This window comes from Typopeltis vanoorti, chromosome 4 (assembly GCF_054136105.1).
Source record: "Typopeltis vanoorti isolate ZY-2024b chromosome 4, IOZ_Tvanoo_1.0, whole genome shotgun sequence".
NCBI classification, from domain to species: domain Eukaryota; kingdom Metazoa; phylum Arthropoda; class Arachnida; order Uropygi; family Thelyphonidae; genus Typopeltis; species Typopeltis vanoorti.
This window is the reverse complement of record NC_143552.1, coordinates 33,587,230-33,609,732: the sequence shown is the minus strand read 5'-3', so window position 1 is coordinate 33,609,732 and position 22,503 is coordinate 33,587,230. Positions and strand designations below refer to the sequence as shown.

Below are 22,503 nucleotides of genomic sequence, written 5' to 3'. Positions count from 1 at the left end.
CCTGATCTCAATAAATGCGCATATATATACATATATATGTACCGAGAACAGGCATTTGTGGAGACCAGTCAAGTGTAGTGATGTTCATGTCCACAAGCTACGCAGTTACAGTAGCAGCAAGACATTGTCTTGCGGAAAGAGACAAGGGTCAGTTCCGCAGAAATGCCACAAAGTAGGAAGCATTGAATTATGCAGAATGTTGAGATACCCCTCGGATTTCAATGTTCGTGGAACCACAAATGGAGTTACATATTATTCTTCGTAGCACACCCTAGGATCACGTTTGGTGAGTGCGATGGGTCGTCCATTGTGGGTAGCACATGAAGTTGACTCCATGCGCTTCGATCTCAGTATGATATCACTGATTGTTTACCTGTGATGGTCCAATTTGCCTAACAGATAGGACTGCACTATGGCATCCTATCACAACGCCTCTTTCAAACTCCATCAGTTCCCTTCTCGCAGCGATTTCACATCAAAGTCAGTGCAACTATGTCCGTTGGACATAGTTGCACTGACTTGGGAGCACCCTATTCCTCCGATTTATACCGGTTACAAACACGTGACTAGTTACATAGCACGATACACCTTGCACCTCTGGGGTGCTGACTTTTTCCCAAGCAGTGTATGTATATTAAGAGTATATAAATGTGGCATTGTTTTGGACTACATCTAAGAAAAGGCTGGTTATATTCCACTAATTCGAGCCCTACCCAAGGGCCTATGAATTGTGGAAATACTTTCTGAAAATGAAAGCTGTGCCGAACAAAGCGGCCTTTTGCAGCTGCCAAATTTTTAATCCATCTAACTCGAGTGCTTCTAGATGTTTTTTCAATGTTTTAGGGATGGCGCCTAAAGCACCTATTATTATGGGAACAACTTTCGTTTTCTTTTGCCAGATTCGCTCAACTTCGATTTGCAAATCGCGATATTTTTTTAATTTTTTCATTTTCTTTGTCGTCAATCCGACTACCTCCTGGTACTGATATTTCGATAAACTTAACACCCTTGTTTTCGCTTTTTTCAACCACTGTGATGTCGGGTATATTACATTCCAAGATTTTGTCAGTCTGGACTTTGAAATCCCAGAGTATTTTAGCTTTTTCATTATCAACCACTTTCTGGTGAACTTTATGCTTCGAATAGTCTTTAGATACTTCAAACCCATACTTTTTACATAAATGCCAGTGGACTATCTTGGCTACGTTATCATGCCTTTTACGGTACTCAATTTGTGCGATTTTTCTGCATCCACTTAAGCCAAAATCCATTGATATATCTTGGCTGAATATGTGCACAGTGTTAAGCAACGATCCGAGTTCATTCTCTTATTTTGCATACAACTTCAGATCGTCCATGTATAAAAGGTGAGATATCTTTGTACTTTTTGCGCAGTTTGATAACCATGAGCAGTTTTATTTAAAATTCTAGTTAAGAGGATCAATGATAAATATAAACAATAGAGGAGATAATGAGTCTCTTTGAAAGATGCCCTTTTTTATGTTCACCTCTCCAATTTCTTCTCTATTTAGAACCAACGTTGTTTTCCAGTTTTTCATGTATATATATATATATATATATATATATATATTGATTCTGTGCCTCATATTTATTATATATATATATTTTTTGATTCTGTGCCTCATATTTATTATATATATATATATATTCAAGATACTAAGTAATTTTATACATACTTGGTCCTATTTCCCAAGTGAGCAAACAGACAAGTAAGTCAAGTTTGCGCCTGCACGTAGTGCAAGTCTGAGGCAACTCATGGTACTGCCACTCTAGGCAACGCGTGGTAAAGGTGGATTAAGCTCTGATCACTTTCCTTAGTATTTTTCCCTTAATGTAAAGGGTTTTTCCCTTTTTTCCCTTAATCCCTTGCGGAGATGTATGATGCTAAGCATTAAAGGCAATGGTCACTACCCATACCGGTTTCGACTTTTATTGAGGTCTCGTCAGTGGGAGCCAGACCTGACAATACTAAGGTTCAAGTAATGCAGAGCTTATGAATTTTACCTAACAAGTCGCCCACTGAATCAGAATCCTTCATGTAGATGTACGTAATCCTCTTACACAGCGTAAGACCGGCTAAGTCAACTTGGGGTGAAAAGCCCTGATAAAGATTTTTCTCGTCATAGATTCGAACCCACGTCATATATATATATATACCGGCCACTTAATTAGAGACCTTTATGTAGATGTACGTAAACGTCACTTAAGCAGCGGATATGCAAAATTCTTGGTCACGTGCGTCACCACCTGTTCTATGCAACCATTTAAGAATGCTGCTGCCGGTCAGTAATCCTCAATAGTGTTGATCACAATAGGAAAAATAAATGGATTATTGTTAGTGCCCGTCTGCCGCAGCTTCGATTTTGAAAACAGCAGAGCTGACTGGTGTCTCAAAAGGTGAGATATCCCGGGTGTTTAAAAGTGTAAAAATAACTTAGAGTGCTTGTCTAAGATGAGTGACTGTGGTCCTAAGGCAAAATCTGTCAAGAAAGAGATCGTTGTCATCTGAGAAGGCTTGTACGAACAAACAGAACTTCCTTTGTTCAGCAATCATCCGAAGCATTTAGCGAAGGCTGTTCGCGATCCAGGAAATTGAAAAGGATCGGTATTGACAGTCGCATGCCTATAGGAAACCACTGATATCTGCAAAAAACCAGAAAGTTTGTCTACAGTGGTGTCAGGAACATCGTAACTGGACACTTGAAAAAAAGTCGTGGTCCGATGAGTCACAGTAAACCTCGTTCTGTACTGATTTGTACTCGTTCTGTACTGCAGAGAGTGTGGAGGAAACCCCATGACACAATGAAACCACCTTGCCTTGATTTGTAAACGCAACTCAAGATTCTGGAGTTGGTGTCATGATGTCGAGCATGTTCTGTTGGTATGGAACGGGTCACCTGATATAGCAGGAAGGTCTGGTGTCCTGCAAGGAATATCTGAACATTGTTGCCAATGAAGACCATCCTGTACTATTGATTTTTTATCTATTTTTATATATTTAGTTGACGGTTGTTTCCTGGACGATAATGCTATTGTCCATCGAGCAAGAATTATTCGATGGACAGTATGGTTCAACAAACATGAAAGCGACTCCCCCATCTTCCTTGGCCACTACAAAGCTCGGATCTGGACCCCATTGAGAATGTATGAGAAATGTTAGCAAAACAATTTCGAGAGCAAATTCCTCTTTCGTTCGATTTAAGCCAGTTAAAGGACTGTCTGGTGAACGCTTCGTAAGTTGTAGACGTAGATGCAATCTTAACACCTTGTAGAATCTATGCCAAATCGCATATGTGCTGTAATTTGTGCTAAAGGAGATCCAACATGGTATTAAATCAACATGGTATTAAATAAAAGTTTTTAATTCAGTGGCTGATTTTGTGTGTGTGTGTGTGTGTGTGTGTGTGTGTGTGTGTGTGTGTGTGTGTGTGTGTGTGTGTGTGTGTGTGTGTGTGTGTGTGTGTGTGTGTGTGTGTGAGTGAGAGAGAGAGAAATCAATTTTATTCCATAGCTAGAATTGCTTTTGTATCAGAAAACATTCTATGACTATATAAGGCTGTGTTAGTTTAACAAACTAATGGATTTTTCGTCTCAGTGATGAAGATTAATTCGAGCAGCAGACAAAATCATGTGCTACTTTAAAAAAAAAAAAAATTAACCCACCAGTTAAAGAATCGGTATATGGTATCTTAGAAAATTCATTTTTTAAAATAATTTTATTCCCTCTAGTTAGGGAATTGGTATACGGCATCTCACTTTTTTTTTATTTTTTATTTTATTATTTTTTTTGTATAGGTTCGAAGCAACAAGGTTAAACTGGTGTAATATATTTTCAGATTATTTAGCAGAATTTGAAGATAGATAGATAGCAATGTGACTGGTGACGTATTTGCATCCCATAAGCGACAATGGATAATGTGTGACTGCTATAAGTGTAATAGCATTTTAAGGAAGCTATTTCATTTATTAATTGCGATCACTGTGATAATTATATCAGGATGTTACTGTCTTTTCAACTTAACCACAAGAACTACAGATGTTCATTTGTTTTGCTCTGTCCAGTCCAAATATGAGCAATGAGTGGCAGGCCGGAAACATTAGTGTCAAGGAGGTTCACTACTTCTCCTGCAGCACCGCTGAGCTGTAGGATAATGACACAATACACCGGACATTGGCCAATGTTTAATGCTTTGTAGGGGGGGGGGTAAGCTCGTGTGGCGATTTAAGCTACTCTCTGATGTCTTCAGAGTTAAGTAAAAGAGGAAGTACGTCAATAAAAAATGATAGGAGGGGAAATTCCCTCCATAAAGATTGCTTTCGTGTTTAGGCGATGACATCACCCAATCAAAAAAGATGCAAGCGAAATGCCATGGTGATCTAGTTAAAAAACACACTCCATTTTAACATTAAGTGGAGCCATTTAGACCAGGTGTTTCATAGCATGCGTAGCGCGTACACTCCTTAAGTGACTTATAACGACACGAAAGATAAAAGGAAGAAATAACTACCCGGATCCTAGGTATCATAAGGAATGGCGTCATTAGTATTTCATATATATATTAGGAGAAAATGAGTAGAAAAACTGTTCAGTTATCCTTTATTGCGCATAACACTGTAATCAAATTATTAGAACGGAAGAGGATTAGAAAATGGAAATTTTATCTTCCGTGAGCAGTAATTGTTGTTGTTTTGCGAATTAATGAATAAATGAATTCTTTGACATAGTTTTATTTCATGATATGGTGTGTATATTCGGTTCTTTTCTTACTTAGTTTGGTAAATCAGAGTGAAATTTACTTATCATTATTTTTTTTTCCCTTAAAGCATTTATGAATGAATAAATACGGGTGTTGCTTGGTTTTTAGCTTTCTGTGTTTCTATGTCAGGCTGAGAATGAAATTTCAGTAAGAAGTGTGAAGTGTTTAAATATTAAGGTTAGGATCAACGTTTGAATCAGAGGCGTAGTATAAAATGTCCCACCTTCCTAGTAATTACCTTGAAGTAACAGATAAGTACAACACTACATTTTTATCGTTAGACTTTTTTTTTTTTTTTGAAAAACAAAAGAGCACGTGGTTTTCTGGGACCTTCTCGCTTCATCCTTAGACTGTATGGAACAAAGGAATAAGTTGTGCAAGGAGTAACAACAGTCTGATGATACAGGAATGTAATGAAATATCTCTCAAAAGAACTACTTAATAAGATGTAAAATAATGCACGTGTATTCCAGAGCAAGTTTATCTGTTTCTCAAATAAAACACTGAAGAAGAGTTTTATTTGAGAGGTCACATTTCCTTTCTTTGAATAAACTAGTTAACTACGTGTAAGTGAAGGTTTTCATCTATTAGCAGTCATTAGAAAACTTAAATCTGGTTATATCGTGGTAATGGTGTCTACCTTTATTCAGGTACACGTTATATGACGTTTATTTATAAGATAAAATCGACTAATTACATAATGATTAAAGTCTTTTAGTTCAAAATGTGTTGCCAGTTAGCATGCAAAACAGGAAAAAAGTAAACTGAATGTTACTAGAGGCATCCATCCATAAAATGTTTATCATGAAACTCTCCGTTAACAATGCAAACTCATTTCCGTTCCACTTGAGCTACATTACATAATCTAGAACTAAATAAACGTACCTAAGAGGTCTCGTGATTCCAGAGGTTATCAAAGGCAAACAATTCACTTCCATTAAATTAATTTGAAGTTTTATATTCCTCAAACCATTAAGCTAGAGCGACAATGCAAAATTGCAGGATTTGGCGCAAGCAGTTCGTAAATAATTTCTCCGCGTGTTTTACTAGGTAGTAATTTCATAAAAGTTTACGCACCACTCTCACACAAACAAACAAACAAAAATCACACGCATCCAGGATACCGTGAGAATGCTCGAAGATTACTTCTTATATTGGGGGGGGGGGGGAGTATGAAGAAATTTCTCAATGGGAATTTCTTTGAGCTTTAAGTCACCCTCTCGGTCTCGTGCCTCAATATCTGTCTAACGAATGATTGCGTGCTCTTCGATTGCAAATACCTGGGTTCCATTTCGATCGTAGTATGAACGGCACATTTATAACGGCTTGTCAACCAAACACAATTAACCACTCTTTTAATAGCAGAGATTTTTACCTTTCGGCAACTGGAGTTTTTCTCCTCCTGAAAAAACAAACCGGCGAGAAAATTATCATACATAATACAGCTACCTACCTCATGGCCTTAGTCGACTTGGCATAATTCCAGCAAATTTCAATCCCGCTCCAATTTACACAGTCCTACACAGATCACGCAATAAATAAAACGCAAAATACGAGGCTAGTCAAAAATGCACAAAATGGAATGTTGGTCAGAGCTCATTCATAGCTTATTTGTGGCTATATTTAAACGAGTAAAAGTCTCAGTTAATCCGAAGATTCTTGGGACATCCTAGAATAAATGAATAAACGCAAAAGATCACCTGTACAGTATGATGAGAAAAAGCGATTGTATTCTGCAATACAATAATTATTAATAAGCAGTTTATGATGAAACTGTGTTTATATCATAAAATGTACAAATTTGTTTCTCAAAAACTACACGTGATAAGGAAAAATTTGAAAACATATTTGAAACCAGCAGGAGAAATTCAGTAAGAATCACACGCATCTGGAGAGGAAACAAAAAAAAAAGTTAAAATTTGTCGGACAGCTGTGTGTGATTCTTACTGAATTTCTCGTGCTGATTTCAAATATTTTTTTAATTTTTTCCTGTCACGTATAGTTTTTGAGAAACAAGCCTATACATTTTTATGATATAAATACTATTAATAATATCATGCAGAATGAAAGTCAACTAGAACGACTGTCCTAACGCCTTCCCTTTATAAGATGTACTTGGTGTTTCCTGTTTCAGACCCAAACAATAATCAGCTAACATATCACGACTCCAATTCCCCTTATACCTACTTTCCATCTTCATAATCTGCTGATGAAACCTCTCGTCGTGTTCATCAATTACGACCCGAGATTTTCTAGGAAACGTCTAGATGTGAGTCCAGAAAATGCATTTTCAGAAACATCTTGCGTGCAATGTCATGATGCGCTTTGAACATAGTAGAAACGATTTCTTTGTAATCCGAAAATTCGTGATTGCCCCAAAAGTTTTCTACAACTAACTTAAAATGTGTCATTTTGTTTTAGAACTTGTTCAAATTCTTAATCGTTCATTAACAATCTAATTTTTGTCCCAACGAAAATTCTTACTTTTGCATAATTTATTTTTGGACATGTTTGTTTCAAATACTGAAACCCTGCCCAGGTGTGAAATGTACGCAAAGGCAATTGTTTAACAACATAATGATTACTCCTGGTCTGTCAACAGTACTTAGTGTATCCTATTTGTAATCCTGGCAATATGGCAATGACTTTAAAATCAGCACAGATATTCCACTTGTAGGCATCGTAATTAATGTTTCCCAGCAATATTTTAATATTTTCATCTGTTTCCTTATAGTAACTGAATAGGCTATTGGGATCGACGGAAAAAACTCCCAATTGCGCACAAGAACAGCTTTCAGACTGGATTTTGACGAATCAATGAAAGTCTCCATTCAGATGGCCTGTGTTCAATATCGTAGGACTCCATTAGCCCGTCTATGTTAGTACAAAAAAGTCCGGGCAACTTTCACTGAAATAATTGATGTACTCACTTTGAATGTGTCTGAAGTGTCTGAATTTTGTGGCCTTGGTTCTTCAGATAGGAGATTCCATCCTTGCAGACGCTAACAGTTATGCTTGATCCTTTGCAAGATTAAGATCACTTACTAGATCATTCAATTCCTTTTTGGTGATTAAGTGTGGATCGTGGTTTTTGAATCCGAAATCATATTCTGTGTCAGATATTTCCTCTGTTTCTTCACCACTACCATTCCGAATGTCCGCAGGTGTTGGTCACCACGTGTTCTAGGAAACTAGTTAAGAATGCTGCTGGTCAGTCATTGTCAACAGTGTTGATCACAATGGGAAAAACAAAAGAAACACTGTACATCTTTCTGAGTTTGATAAACGGCTTATTGTGGGTACCCGTCTGGCTGGAGCCACGATTTTGAATATAGCAGAGTTGATTAGTTTCTCAAAAGGTGAAATATCGCGGGTGTTTAATCAGTGGCAAAATAACCCTCATTACTTGTCTAAGAAGTGTAACTGTGGTCCTAACACAATTACACTTTTACACTATCGTTCCTAACAGACTGTTAGGAACGATACAGCCGTCGTCAGAAGGCTTGCACGGACAAACAGAACTTCCTGTGTACAGCAATTGACCGACGCATTTAATGAAGGTTGTTCCAGATCCATATCTCATCGAATTATGCGCACCGAATTAAAGAGGATCGGTTTTGACAGTTGCATGCCTATAGGAAATCACTGATTTCTGCGAAGTTTCTAATTCAGTGGCCGGTATGTGCATTATTCCAGGATATAAGGAATACTGGTTTTCATAGTGAGTTCTAAGCAAGTTTTATGAAACTCATGTTCCCCCCGTCATACAGGAAGCTGTTATTTACAATCGAAAACCACTAGCATAAGAATCATAAGCAATCAAAAAAAAATGCACCGAACCTCAACTAGTGCTTTTATTTATTCATTTATTAACAGAAATCCCAATGTGAAAGGTGAGAATATATTGTTTTTTAAGGGAGTTATGAATTAGAAATAAACATAGCTATATGACATTCAGGAAAACAGAGCGATCGTATCATATCGGGAGATGAAAATTATCTACATTCAAAATGATATGTAGATAAATTCTGAGATAAAATAACTATAATCTTATTATTCTAATAATCTAGCAAAGCAAAATGTAACGAGTTCATCAATTCTATCGCTGGTTGATAGAATTCTGTGGTGAGATTTCCGTGGTGAGATTTCAGATGTTCCTGAAATCTCACCACGGACAAGAAAGTCCATGATTTTTTTAATGCATCTTATCTCTGTTTAGTATCATTATGTGAAAACTAAATGCTGTTTATAAAATAAAATATATAAAAAGTACATTTTCACAGCAAATAATTATACTGTACATTTCGGTCTCTTCAATCACACCAAGGTTTTTTGCTGGTAGTTTATCGGTTCTCAAGGAATTATTCTTGAATCGAGATTGATTTTGATGTGTTATGGAGAAAAAGTAGCGAAACGCTTGTCGTGATGATTAAAAAATGAATTCTCGTTTTAGTTGTTTATAGTTAAACATTATGAAGTTTGCAAAAAAAAATGAACCAACTTTACAATGAAACTAAACGTTCTATATCCTGATTATACTAGCTGATATTTTGATGACATATCAGCTAATGTGTTCAATTGCGGGGCTTAAAAAAATGTTTTTGTGGGTGTCTAAAAGTTCAAATGATAGTCAAGAAACAGTATTTACTCACTAGAAATGGAGCATCCTTCAGAAAATGCAAGGAAGTTAAAAGAGTAAACAAATGAATAAATAAATTTAATGGAAAAAGCAATGCTATAGCGCAGTCGATATCGCCAATGACCTTTGAGTAGAAATACCTGAGTTCGAATCCCGTCTAGGACGTGGAGAACATTTATAAGCTTTTGTAGGGAGTTAGCCGGTCCCTTACAGTTATGGCAGAGTTTCTTCTGGTCCATGCTGTCATAACATAAATTAAGTTCATGAGAGGCCGAGCTACTTAACCGTGACAGGCCACTGAACCTAATTAGGTGGGATAGAATATATTTGAAAACAGTGGAAAATTAATTAACATCATGCTATTAACAGTGTTGTTACTGTTATTTTACCTGACCCTCAAAATTTTGTTCAATGTACTTTTGGGTTTATAGAGAATCCAATTGAAAATTCGCAAAACGTTAAAGGTAATGCAAAATGAATGTTTACAACCCTTTGCGTTTAATGATGGGCGCGTGATCATTTGGTTTGAACACAGTAAATTGCAGAATTCTGAGGAATTTTATAAGTTTACAGACTGAAAGGACAACGCTTGGTAAGTATAAGCAACAAATTTTCTTAACAGAATCGCAGCGATCATCTGCAATGATCGCGTGTCCTCAATAGTTATTAAAAGGGAAATGCCTGAAGTCATTTCTATTCTCTGCTAACAGTGGTTATTCTTTGCAGGTATTCTCAACTTTTCCTATGTATACACGAGGAGAGAAAGTTAATGGTTCGTTCTACGCCCATGAAGAAGATACGTGTTACCGCCCGTACGGTCGTTGCCCTTGCCCTATTTGACCCTGTAGACACCTCTCCACGGCAGTCAAGTAGCTGGAAGTCTTGCACAAATAAACCGAGCCGGAAAGTGTGCCACAGCCATTCGTAAGATTTATACCTCCGATGAAGTCCAAAAAAGATATAAATCATTGCTTACAGCGCCCTCTGTCTCAAAGGGGAGTCGTCTACTTCTGAAAGTGAAAGAAACCTCTATTACATTTTTCTTGTTGTGGCTTAATAACTGAAAATTTTAATTTCTCCTTAAGGTTATTGCTACGAAGTCGAACTGTACACTCCAATATAAAAGCTGTAAACTAGAATTATCAAAAGTGCGTGTACTGTGTTTATATTTTCTGAACTTCGTACTGACTGCAGTAACTGTTACAACATGTGCCATATGAGGTTCAATTTTTTTAAATAATAATAATAATAATAATAATAATAAATGCTTCATATCATATGCGTTAAAATGAGGTTTTCTATTTACATTTCTTTCAAAAATGTTACATGGTTGACACGTGAAAATATAACAGCTATTAGTAAAAAAAAAGATTCTTTAAACTGTTTCCGAACTGCTTCAAACATGAAGGCAAGTAAAGAAGCTTAATTTTTATTCTGAGATTCCTACTCGTTTATTTATTTCATTATATTATTATTATTATTATTATTATTATTATTTTGAAACTATCTTTTACACCCCATTATGAGTGATAGTGATTCATTCAGAAGTTAATTTATCTTTGACAAGCAGAACTTCATACACCAAGGAAAAAATATGTATTCTTACTGGAAATGGGTTCAACTTAGTCAGCCAACAACAGTTCGCATTAGCCAGCTCTTGTTGTCTTCCCACTGATAACAACGAAGATGTTGCTTTAAATATTACTTACTCGTATGATAAATTACAAGTACCTCCTGCGTCCTGGATCCCAGAACTGTCTTAAGTTTAACATTCCATGGCTTTGAAGAAGCAATGAGTTCAAGTGAATGCGTCCTTTGTTGTATTTGACTTTCTTGGATAATTATCGTCTCTTTGTTGTGTCAGCTTAAACGTAGAATGCAGGAGAGAACATTAGTGAGGAAAATTTAAGAGTTTAAGAACTATGATAAGTGTTAAAGATCATTTTCCGTCTAGAAATCGGAAAACATTACTCAGTAATAATTCCATTCGAAAAATAACGAAACATATTTATAAGCATGGATGTTTGTTAGAGCAAGTTACTCTCTGACGTTAAAAAGATATGATCTTGTTAACAGGTTAGCAAATAAGCAAACTCAAGTGAAATATCGGAAAGAAACTTACTTTTTTTCATATGAGAAGGAGTAAAATACCATTAATTCTAATTCTGCTTTCACTGATTAGAAGAACAGAAAAAAAGTTTTATTTTACCGTTTTGGAATGTCGCCTAATGTTACATATAGTTTACAGTAAATTATTTAATTTTAATTTAATTACGAGTTGGATTTAAGGATAATTATCAAATGTCAAGAATCAAAACAATGTACGGTTGCTTACATGTTGCTCTACTTCATGTTGACCAGTAATTGAAAAACCATTAATAATAATTGAAAATAATCAAGTTTCTTAAATTTCGTTTGCTTTGCTTTAAGATATATCATGAGCAAAATACTGCATCCAGTATCACTGACGAATCCTGTATAATGCAATCTTGAAAACAACATTGTATTTTTGACAACGACACTGCAAGAACAATGTGCCATTGTTTTTGCAATGCTGCCATTATTATGAAGGAAGCTGTTGATTTATCTCTTTCGTGAAATTAAAGAATTTAAAATATTAGATTGAAATGCTGCAATTTGATTGAATTAGACAATTGAAAAATATCCTTCGTTATAATACCGTGCTCGAACTGTAGTATTCTTTACTCTTACTAAAAATATAACGGTTTAAAAATTACGATTTATCGGGCTCTTATATTTTGTAAGTGGTTATGAAGGGTATCTTCAAAGAGTGTGGGTGTGCTAAGAAAGTAAAACTACATTCAAAAGATAACATGTACCAAGCGCTTAGAACTCAAGTTTTAGTTACAGGAAAATACACATGCAGGAACATACACCGTTAGAGCACACAAGAACCAATGAACACTCTTAGACATCTATTACAATGGGCATCAGTATTTATATTATAATAAAGACAGTGAAAATTTATAGTGAAACTTCTCAGAATCTCATACTGGCATTTTAGCTCTTCTGTGAAAATTACCAAGAGCTAATACTTGAACTAATAGAGTTAATAGAACTAATAATAGAACTAATAGAGTTAATAGAACTAATAATAGAACTAATAGAGTTATTACTTTTAATACAATGAAATGGAAAACTACGTATTAAAAGTAATAACCATTTTTTAAATCTTTAACAAATTTATACGATAGTATCATTATACAAGAAGGCTATTATGAAATGCATCTGATTTATGATTGTCTACAATCAGTTCCTTATCTCTTTAATCGAGAGGGAACATCAACTAATAAGCGCATGCTTGCAAAAAAAGTGTTATTATTATTACCATAAGGCGACTTAGTTAATTCATTTGTAACTTACAAATAGATTCTATTTGTATTTATTGAACGATAAAATGAATAATAAATGAGTCAAGGAAAATTTTATTCATTCATTATATTTCTTTCCAGTACAATGTTGGCAGAAAAGATTTTGAAGAAAAATGAATCTTTGGATTACAAAAAACAGAAGAAAAAATATCAATGACATGGTTATTCTGGAGTAAAATAAAAATTTTCCTTGTCAGAGAGGCCGGTATAAACGCAAAACAATGGGATTTTTAAGGTTTTTAGATAAACAAAACCGAAAAATTCTAAATAACAACCACTATAATTAATCACTTGTGAAAAGAGAATGCTATATAGTCAAGGAAGTGCTATCTTGTCACGAAATAGACATATCTTTGTGCTGAATTCTCTGTACAGTAGATGGCTTTACAACCATCCTAGCACCTGATTCAGTATATTGTATGATGCTAGTACTGTACAGTGTATCTGGCCTGGACAAAAGTGCTGGTTTATCTTAGTTGTATGAATGAAGTCTGTCAAGATATTATTGTGAACTGGTATGAACACGCATACCAGAACAATTCTTTTATCTGTTTTTTTTTTCTTCTTCTTTCTCGAAGGAGAAAACAACTGCCTATTTAAAAACTTTTAATGGCCACCAATGAATATACAGCTTATATAGCATTGTTGGTAAGAAATAAAAAAAAGTGAAATAAAATAAATACGAGCTGAGTATAAATATCCATAAAATAGAAATAATATATTCACTTCAATTTAAATGAAAACTGTCGATGACTTAAGATAAAGAGTTGCATGAGAAGATTCGGATGAGAAGTCAACGAACTCTAAACCATGTCTAGGTGTTGGAATAGCCCAAAATCCTTCTCCCCTTTTGGGGGAGAGATTTAGTACTCTCTCTCTCTTTCTCTTGAAAACTTAGGTTAGCTCTATAGTTTTCCATGGAAAATTGGCTGGCTATTGATTTGAATATTGTAAGTGATTTCTCTTCCTCTTTAGCATGTTCTCTTCTAAAAATAGCCAGGAGATCCTTAAGAGGAACTCTAGTTCCTACTTACAAAATTTATTTCCCATGCGACCACGTTAAATTCGTTTGAAGTGAACAAGTATAATAATATTATCGCAACAAAAATACCTCTTGTTCTAGTTTCCAGTTGGATTATAGCTGAACATGCGTAATGCAGCCAATGATTATTAATTATTATTAGCGTGTTGATTATTAATTTCCAGAAGTTGTCTACTACAGTTGCACACACACAATCATAAAAATAGTTTCAATTTTTTCAAAATAAACAATCATGCAACTCGGCATTGCTTTAAAATAATTTTTGATTTTAATAATTAGATGTAAAATAATACTTTAGCATAAAAGAAGTGAAAATTAAAGTTGTTTTATGGACTATATGCGGTTAAGGTTTTTTTTTTGTTCAGTAAACATATTATTTTTAGGAAGTTAACGGGTTTTATTTGAGCTAATATTTTCGCATTCTTCATTTCATTTATTTAGCAAAGTGAATCCTCTCTGGGATTGAAGTATGAAATATTTTATACTTCTTTTTTGATAAGCTATTATCTGTATACAATAATAAGGCTAATAATTTTATAAAATATTCTCATTATAGAAATTATTAGTCCCCCCCCTTTTTTTGTTAAAGACATTTTCTGTCTCTTTAAGCCTTCTTCATAAGCAAAAATAGTAATAACATAATAAAAAAGGCAGTGACATTTTACTCAAAATAGTTTAGTAAATACCTATCTAAATTTCAACAATCAAGCGTTAGGCTAGATATTAATAATACGTGTGAAAATTTATAATCCTTTGTGAATAGTAATGGCCACCTCCAGTCAAATGGATTATCTGCCGGTTCTTTCGAGTTCGCAAAGGGTTTTCTTTACCCACTTCGGATGAGAAGTCAACGAACTCTAAAACATGTCTAGGTGTTGGAATAGCCCAAAAACCTTCTTCCCTTTTGGGGGAGAGATTTAGTACTCTCTCTCTCTTGAAAACTTAGGTTAGCTCTATAGTTTTCCATGGAAAATTGACTGGCTATTGATTTGAATATTGTAAGTGATTTCTCTTCCTCTTTAGGATGTTCTCTTCTAAAAATAGCCAGGAGATCCTTAAGAGGAACTCTAGTTCCTACTTACAAAATTTATTTCCCATGCGACCACGTTAAATTCGTTTGAAGTGAACAAGTATAATAATATTATCGCAACAAAAATACCTCTTGTTCTAGTTTCCAGTTGGATTATAGCTGAACATGCGCAATGCAGCCAGGCGAGTCAGTTGCAGGTGAAAGTACATCAGGCTAATCATTTGTAGTAGCGAAACAGTTGTAAAAGCTTTGAGTACAGTATATTAGCTACATAATGATGTTAAAATAATAAAAACGCTGGCATGATGCTTTTATTCTGTTAATGCGGTTTTTTTTTTTGTTATTCTGGTGTAATTAAAATTTGTCTATTACTGTAATTATTTATTATAAGGAATGATACAAAAGAACGCGAAATCCAATATTTAAAAGTCGATATTTGTTCTGCTTCAACCCACATAGGTAAAAGAGGCGAAATTAATGCATTGTACAAACTGGTGAGCAATGCAGCAACTTACAGTCATATTAGCTGTTTCGTAACAAAATATATTAAGCCACGGTGAGCAATGGACGTTATGAATTTAAGACTCTCTAAGTTTACGATTGTGATAATCAAATGTAATTTAAAACAAATTAAAGACTGAAAAAGATATTTTCAGCCCCACCCCTCCAAAGCACGATAATTCTTGGCCCAATACATATTCCCTCCATGATCTGTTAAAACAATTATGCAACCTTGATTTCCCTTCCCTCACTATGCCAATCAGCCGATCTAAACTGTGAGAAGACTTTAAGAGTTCTCGTAGCTTGTTCCCTGAACCCTCCACATATATTTTGCGTCCATGGTCATTACGATAACGACATTATTTACTTTTCTATTTCAATCACTCGTATGTTCCGCGAAGCATCACGTTTCCACTGCCATGCTAATTGACCGAGTAAATAAATGACGCTAGCTATGGGACGTAAGTTTAAAAAAATCTTGTCTGAAGTTTTACAGAGAATTAATATTAATATCAACTAAAACTAATATTTTATTTTGTCTTAGTTTCACACAGCTTCATGATTCGAAAGTATTATGTCATTCGATATATCCGAGGGCTGACTCTACTTACTAATTCCTGATATTTCTAGTCAAGCATAGACTTTTTTTGTTTGTTTGTCTGTTTGTGAATTCGCCTATGAAAGGTTGTAAACCTACTGTGCATTGGCTCTGGGAACACTGGTCTAGAAACACTGAACGTTTTTGAGCCCCGTCCAGCATCCAAAGGCTGGGAGGCTGGGAAGGAGAGTAATCATTTTTTCAGTTGGAGTCAAAGGGTCTTTATATAAACATTTGTCGTAAAAAGAGAGATAATTGTTTTTCATTGCAGGTGGCTAAGTCCGACATGAGGCAGATGTATTATCTTTCAACTGCGTGTCTTCTCAGGCAGGTTTGCCTCGATATAAACTGTTTCAGAGGAAAAAAAAAAACTTTGCAACCTCACTGCTAGACTGAATCCATCTTTATGAGCACTGCTCAGTTGAAGATGGGTCCAGTCCAGTCTAGACACCATATCATCACTATTCTCTATAACGTCATGATCTTTCTGACCATTGCTTCCAATAGGATTATGTCATTATTGTCTTTGTCTCAGTTCATATCAATGTGAGTTGTGCACTGCTACGCAGCTCACTTATGTTGATACGTTAATTTGGATCGCGTGTAAGAATTATATTGAGACGTCTAATCACTTACATGTGTATACTCTTTTTTTTTTTTTTTTTGACTCATTTAAGAAAATGTGCATGATAGAAATTTTCCGAAATGATTTATAGGAATGCATTATACTCTTCAGTAAGACTGGATAAAATAAAGGAACGTAAGTTGTCCACAAATGGATCAAAGAATTCTGAAAAAGTATCGCGTGTGACGGCTATCAGTTTGAACACCTCACAATGTTTTTGGAAACATATAGAGCTAACAGTATGCTTACAGTCAGCTCTTTATTTACATGGATAACTAAAAATATCAAAATTTTTACTGAAAGCTATTTGTATAGTTAACAATATCAACATATATTTTCAGTTGATATCTAAAAGAAATACAGTTTCCGTTGTTTCATCTATTTTCTTCAAGTAACGATAAGTCCTGAAAGGTTGAAGTCATATCTAATCCTATGCGTTGTGAAAATCGTATATTTCACGAGCAAGCTTAAACTGTTACACACAGATATACATACACGCATTTATGTAAGTGTTTATAATTATCAGTGTAAAAGCATAATTTCTTTCTAGATTAACACTTATAATGTAATGACTGTTCTGTTACAATTGCGCTATTAGAAATAAAAATTAAATATTTTTATAGCATAAGGAGCTAATCCTTAGATAACAAACTTATCCCCACGTCTCCCCCCCCCTCTCTCTCTCTCTGGTGAATATCGAGCATAAAAACACTAGCATATAAGTGCAATTAGATGTGGCCAAGTGCAGCTGATGTAAAATGATGTTTTAGATCTGAGTTTTTAAGTGACATTTCGAACTCAGTGTGATTGGAGTATAGCTAGTGGATGATGCCCATAAATGGAGTATTTTTTTATTGTTCCCATGCACAGTTAGAGGTTGTAGGTTTTGGGGAATGCTTCATGAAGAAGACTGTTTGATGGAACCGAGGTATATGGCATGAAAGATGAATGGGAGTAAGACGTTTTCGGTTAGTCAGCAGTTTAACAGTGAAAAAAGAAGTTAGGCAGCGCTGTTGTTCGTGTTACTGTAAGATTAGCAGAAATGAGGACTTGAGGGATGTCGGTTCTGCCTATGGAAATATCCGTAGAAGAGATATTATGCGGAAACTGACCATCTGTGAGAATGGTCAACAATTAGTCTAATTGCATTCTCCGAACAGCACCAAGAATTTTTTGAATGATCTTAGGCGCATCACAAAAATGTGAGATGAGTATTCCAAGGATGGACAGATTAGCAGCTGGGCAGATGAAAAGTAACATCTTGAACGAAAAAGGATGCCAAGTGTTTTAGACGTCTCGGGTGCTATAGAAGTGATAGGTTTGTGCCAGGATAAGATTGGAATATATGTAAGTCCAAAAAGAATAATGTCGTGTTAATTGTAAATTGAGTATAATAAAAAATAAATAAAAATAAATAAGGTCATTTTTTGTGAGAAAAAAAAGATAAAATTGGGTTTTGTTAATATTAAAGGTAATTAGGTTTTATCACTCTATCAAAGGATGGTATGGAGATTACCTTACTCATACTACCAACCATCATACATCTTATGGTACGGAGTAGAATCTCCAAGTTGGTATAAGTTGGAGGAACAGAGGGTAGTATCAGAGGGTAGTATCATCGGCAAAGCTGTAAATAAAGTTTAAAGTATTGAGGAACACTTGCATTAACAGGAACATCTGAAGAGAAAGTACCCTTCACCATAACACGACAGTGAACGACACGAGAAAAAAGTAGCATCCAATTACAGATAGGCAATAAAAGGGCAGCTTGCCAAGAAGCCCTTGATACCAAACCTTATCAAAATTTCTTGGAATATCAAGTGTATAGCCGTATACATGTCCGCAAGGAGACGTGCTTTGCATTATGGGAGATACCGAGACAAAGAGTGATGAGAGCTGGTCCACCTTTGCTACGAGTTGCCAAGGGATGTACCACCTTACCTCAGTCCTGAAGATATTTTCAGGCGCAAACTTTGTTTGCTTACACTTGGATAAAGGATTAAACTAAATTTCTTCTTCTAACCAAGAAGAAAATAAACTTCCAACATCTTTCTTTAAATCCAGAGTAATTTAATAATAAGGTGGTACACCGGTTGGCAACTTGTATAGGTAAATATGACCTCTCCATAGCTTCTGCCTTAGTATCACCACTCTGGGTCTGCCTCCCACTGACGAGACCTCAATAAAGATCGAAACCGGTCTGGGTAGTGGCCCTTCCCTTAATGCATAGCAGTATACATGTCCGCAAGGAGATGTGTTTTGCATTATTGGAGATACTGGGGCAGATACTGAGACAAGGAGTGAGGAGAGCTTGGTCCACCTTTGCTACGAGTTGCCAAGGGATGTACCACCTTACCTCAGTCCTGAAGATTTTTTCAGGCGCAAACTTTGTTTGCTTACACTTGGATAACGAATTAAAGTAAATTTATTATTTTCCAAACCTCTTCATAGCAGGTGGCAATATGTGGGTGATACGAGGAGATCTGCTATGAATCTTCGCTGAACAGAGTATATATTAAGGATCACTGATTAGTTGACAATTCTTTAGGTATTGAAGCTGATCGTTGATAACGTCTATTACTTTAGACAGCACACTGATGTGAGAGCAACAGATTGAATGTTGATTACTTGTTTCCTATTTTTTTTCTTTTTTTGGGGAATCGGCTGTGCTTTCTTGTTGTGGGGAGAATGCCAGCGGAGTATAACATAGCGTTATAGAGATGATAAAGGACACGTGTCAGATCAGAAGCACATCTCTTGGGCACAATACTGTCAGGACAGAAAGCCTTTTATTGTATCTAGGTGAAGATTCTTCTGATGACTTTCTAGTCGAAGGCAACAGGGAGGCACATGATGCAATGTTCCAGGAGATGAAGTTTTGTGTGTGTGTGGGGGGGGGAGGAGGTTACCTTGATTACCTATGGCAGGAGCCTAATGAGAAGAATACTGCATGGCGATTAGCCTTTTCTTTAGGTGATGTTTCAATAGGGTCATCTGGGCATGATGCGAGAGAGAGAGAGAGAGAGAGAGAGAGAGAGAGCAGATAGGCAGAAATTGAACCCAACAGCTTTTGGAAGGACTGTAAGGCATGAATTCATTGGCACAGACAGCGAATTTTCTACATTTATACCTTTAAAAGTCCAATTTAACACTGGTAATTACTGTGTTACAAATGGTGCGAGCTTCAGTGCAGGCATTGCATGAAGCTGATTTTTTTTTTTCAAGCCACATACAATATGCTGTTTCATTTGTTGTTGTTTTTCCCTTTTAAGATTTTTTTTCAAGCCACATACAATATGCTGTTTCATTTGTTGTTGTTTTTCCCTTTTAAGAAATCCATGACTTGGATAATGGACGGGAATTTTCAACAGAAGGCGGAATGAAGATCCTCATTCCAACATGGATAATTTCTGTAGCCTGATTACAAAAAGTGTCGAGATATACAGAACGGAAATTTCAATCAGCCCATGGAAAAGAAGAATAAAAATCTCAGAGATCTTTCCATTTGGGATTGTCTTGTCAAAGGATACGAGGCTGTGAATGACTGGAAAGAGGACGTTCTCGTAGCGAAGAAACTTATGATATGATATGATATGATATGATATGATATGAATTACGAAGAAGAGGTCATCTCAATAGTATATATAGAAGGTGAACTGGTTACGAAAAGATCCTGAATGTTGGAGAGGATGAGCGGATGTTATGGTTAGGAGAAATGCAATTTGCTATAGGTCAGAGAAAATACCTTTGCTTTCCTTCCAGCATGGTCAGTGGAACTGGAAACAGGGAGTCAGCTGGATTGTAGACATCAAATTCACAAGGGAAGATAACTTCACTATTAGAGTAACTGGATCGCAGGAAATTAAGTTTCAAGGATAAGCCAAAGAGGTCATAATGATTTTCAGAATTGGGGGAAAGGTAATGACAGGAGATGAATGATACATCATGAGGCAAGGAAATCATAAGTCACAGAAGGTCAAAAAGAGGAAATTCAAAATTAGGAATCCACTGGCAAGGAATATGAGTGCGTACAAATACCACCGCTATCGCGGAAGAAATCATATACAGTTGAAAATTATCAGCGACATGTTAAATCCTTACCACCTTAGTGTCCTAGAAATGTTCAGTACCTATTACAACTATTAATCTACACGCTGATTTCAGGAAATCAATATATTTAAAAAAGCGAGGTTTATAATATAATAATCTGTGGGTATGATTTTAGTACTTATACTATCAAATTATCCATAAATGTATCGAAATTGTGCTGCAGCATTATAAAGATATTTTATACATTTTATGTAATAAATTATAGGTAGGACGCTTAAGCATTAGAAATCATATTTTATTTAAAAAACCTCTGTTGAGGAAGTTATATCAAGAACAATAAACGACTCTTAAAATCTTAAATTGCTGAGTAATGATAATGAGTGTGAAATGGGTACTGCTTATCGTCTGAACACTCATGGTGTGTTATTATTATTATCAGTACTCAGCAATTAGGGATAGGAAGAAACAGAGGTTTTTAAAATAAAATATGATTTCTAATGCTTAAGCGTTCTACCTATAATTCACAGCTTTCATTTTTTTAAATTTTTGAAATTCCTATCAAAATATCAGATACGCAAATTTCAAGATTTATGCTGTATACAGTTTAGGTAGTTTTATGGCATATATAGTTACATTATATACAATTTTACATTATATACAGTTATATAAGAATAATAATGTACCTTGCAATCAATATACTTTTGAATGATCTCCGCTTTTTGCTGTTTTGAACTTAGCAGTAGGAAGGCTAAGTGCTCACTGTAGCATCTGAACCGTCTTCATTCTTTCAGGTTTACTTTTGAAAAGAAAAGCAAAACTATTAAAATTATGACTGAAACGGAATTTCTAAAAATTTAAAAATATGGTAAAAGCGATGTTCTTTATTTTGGAATAAGCAACCGCCTGCTCGCAATTTAGTCTGACTCCTGATTTCTAATGGGGAAACATACAGTATATTAATTTCATAATAAATAATTTTGTCCATTCGCTGACTCACACAAAATTCGTATTAACAATAAAATCACTACGTCTTTATCAGAGACACTGATATTTAATCACTAAAATCACTAACAGAAACAGAAAAAATAGAAATAATAATAATAATACGAGTGTACCTTTTATGTTTTCACCGTAACTGCAAAATACTCTGGGAGTTCATGTCTAGATTTCTTACTCTTACGATATTTCAAATATCAAATCATTTGTTTGTATAGTTGGGGGGAGGGGAGGGAAGCAGCATAAGGATCTTACACAAACCTACGAGGATGGTCTGAAAAGTTCTCGGCCTCGACCATAGATGGCAAAACTATCGGTAAGATTTTTTTTTTCTAACTTGGTACATCTGTCATAAGCATCCATGTGAAATTGCAAATTATTCTATCATGCAGCTGTCTGAAGCAAAAATGTTGTCTGTATCCCTTGAAATGGATAAAATTGAGTACCGTGCAGTTATAAAATTCTTTGTAAAAGAAGGTTTAACGCCAAAGGAAATTCATTCGAAATTCATAAAAGTTTATGAGCACTCTTCTCCATCGTTTTCGACAATTAAGAAATGGGCTGCCGAGTTTAAACGTGGCCGTACCAGCCTTCAAGATGATCCACGTGAAGGACGTCCAAAAAAGTGTAACACCAGAAATCATTGATCAAGTGCACGATATGGTACTGGATGACCGGCAAGTCAAAGTGCGTGAAATTGCTGAGACTATAGGCATTTCATTTCAAAAGAACGTGTAGGGTATATTTTGCATGAAGAATTGCAAATGAAAAAACTTTGCGCAAGATGGGTGCCGCGCTTGCTCACAGCAGATCAAAAACACACTCGCATGAAAATCTCTGAACGGTACTTGG

The 22,503-nt window shown here is 35.4% G+C and overlaps 1 protein-coding gene across 1 annotated transcript in view; it reads right to left on the bottom strand.

Annotated features, from left to right (window-relative positions):
- Window positions 1–21,421, bottom strand: part of LOC150107212 (lysyl oxidase homolog 2-like) — a 101,915-nt gene extending 80,494 nt beyond the window's left edge. Inside the window, exon 1 of the mRNA XM_090391068.1 lies at window positions 21,339–21,421. The gene's annotated coding sequence lies outside the window, so the exon portion shown is untranslated. The remainder of the gene's footprint in view (window positions 1–21,338) is intronic.
- Window positions 21,422–22,503: the final 1,082 nt, after the last annotated feature.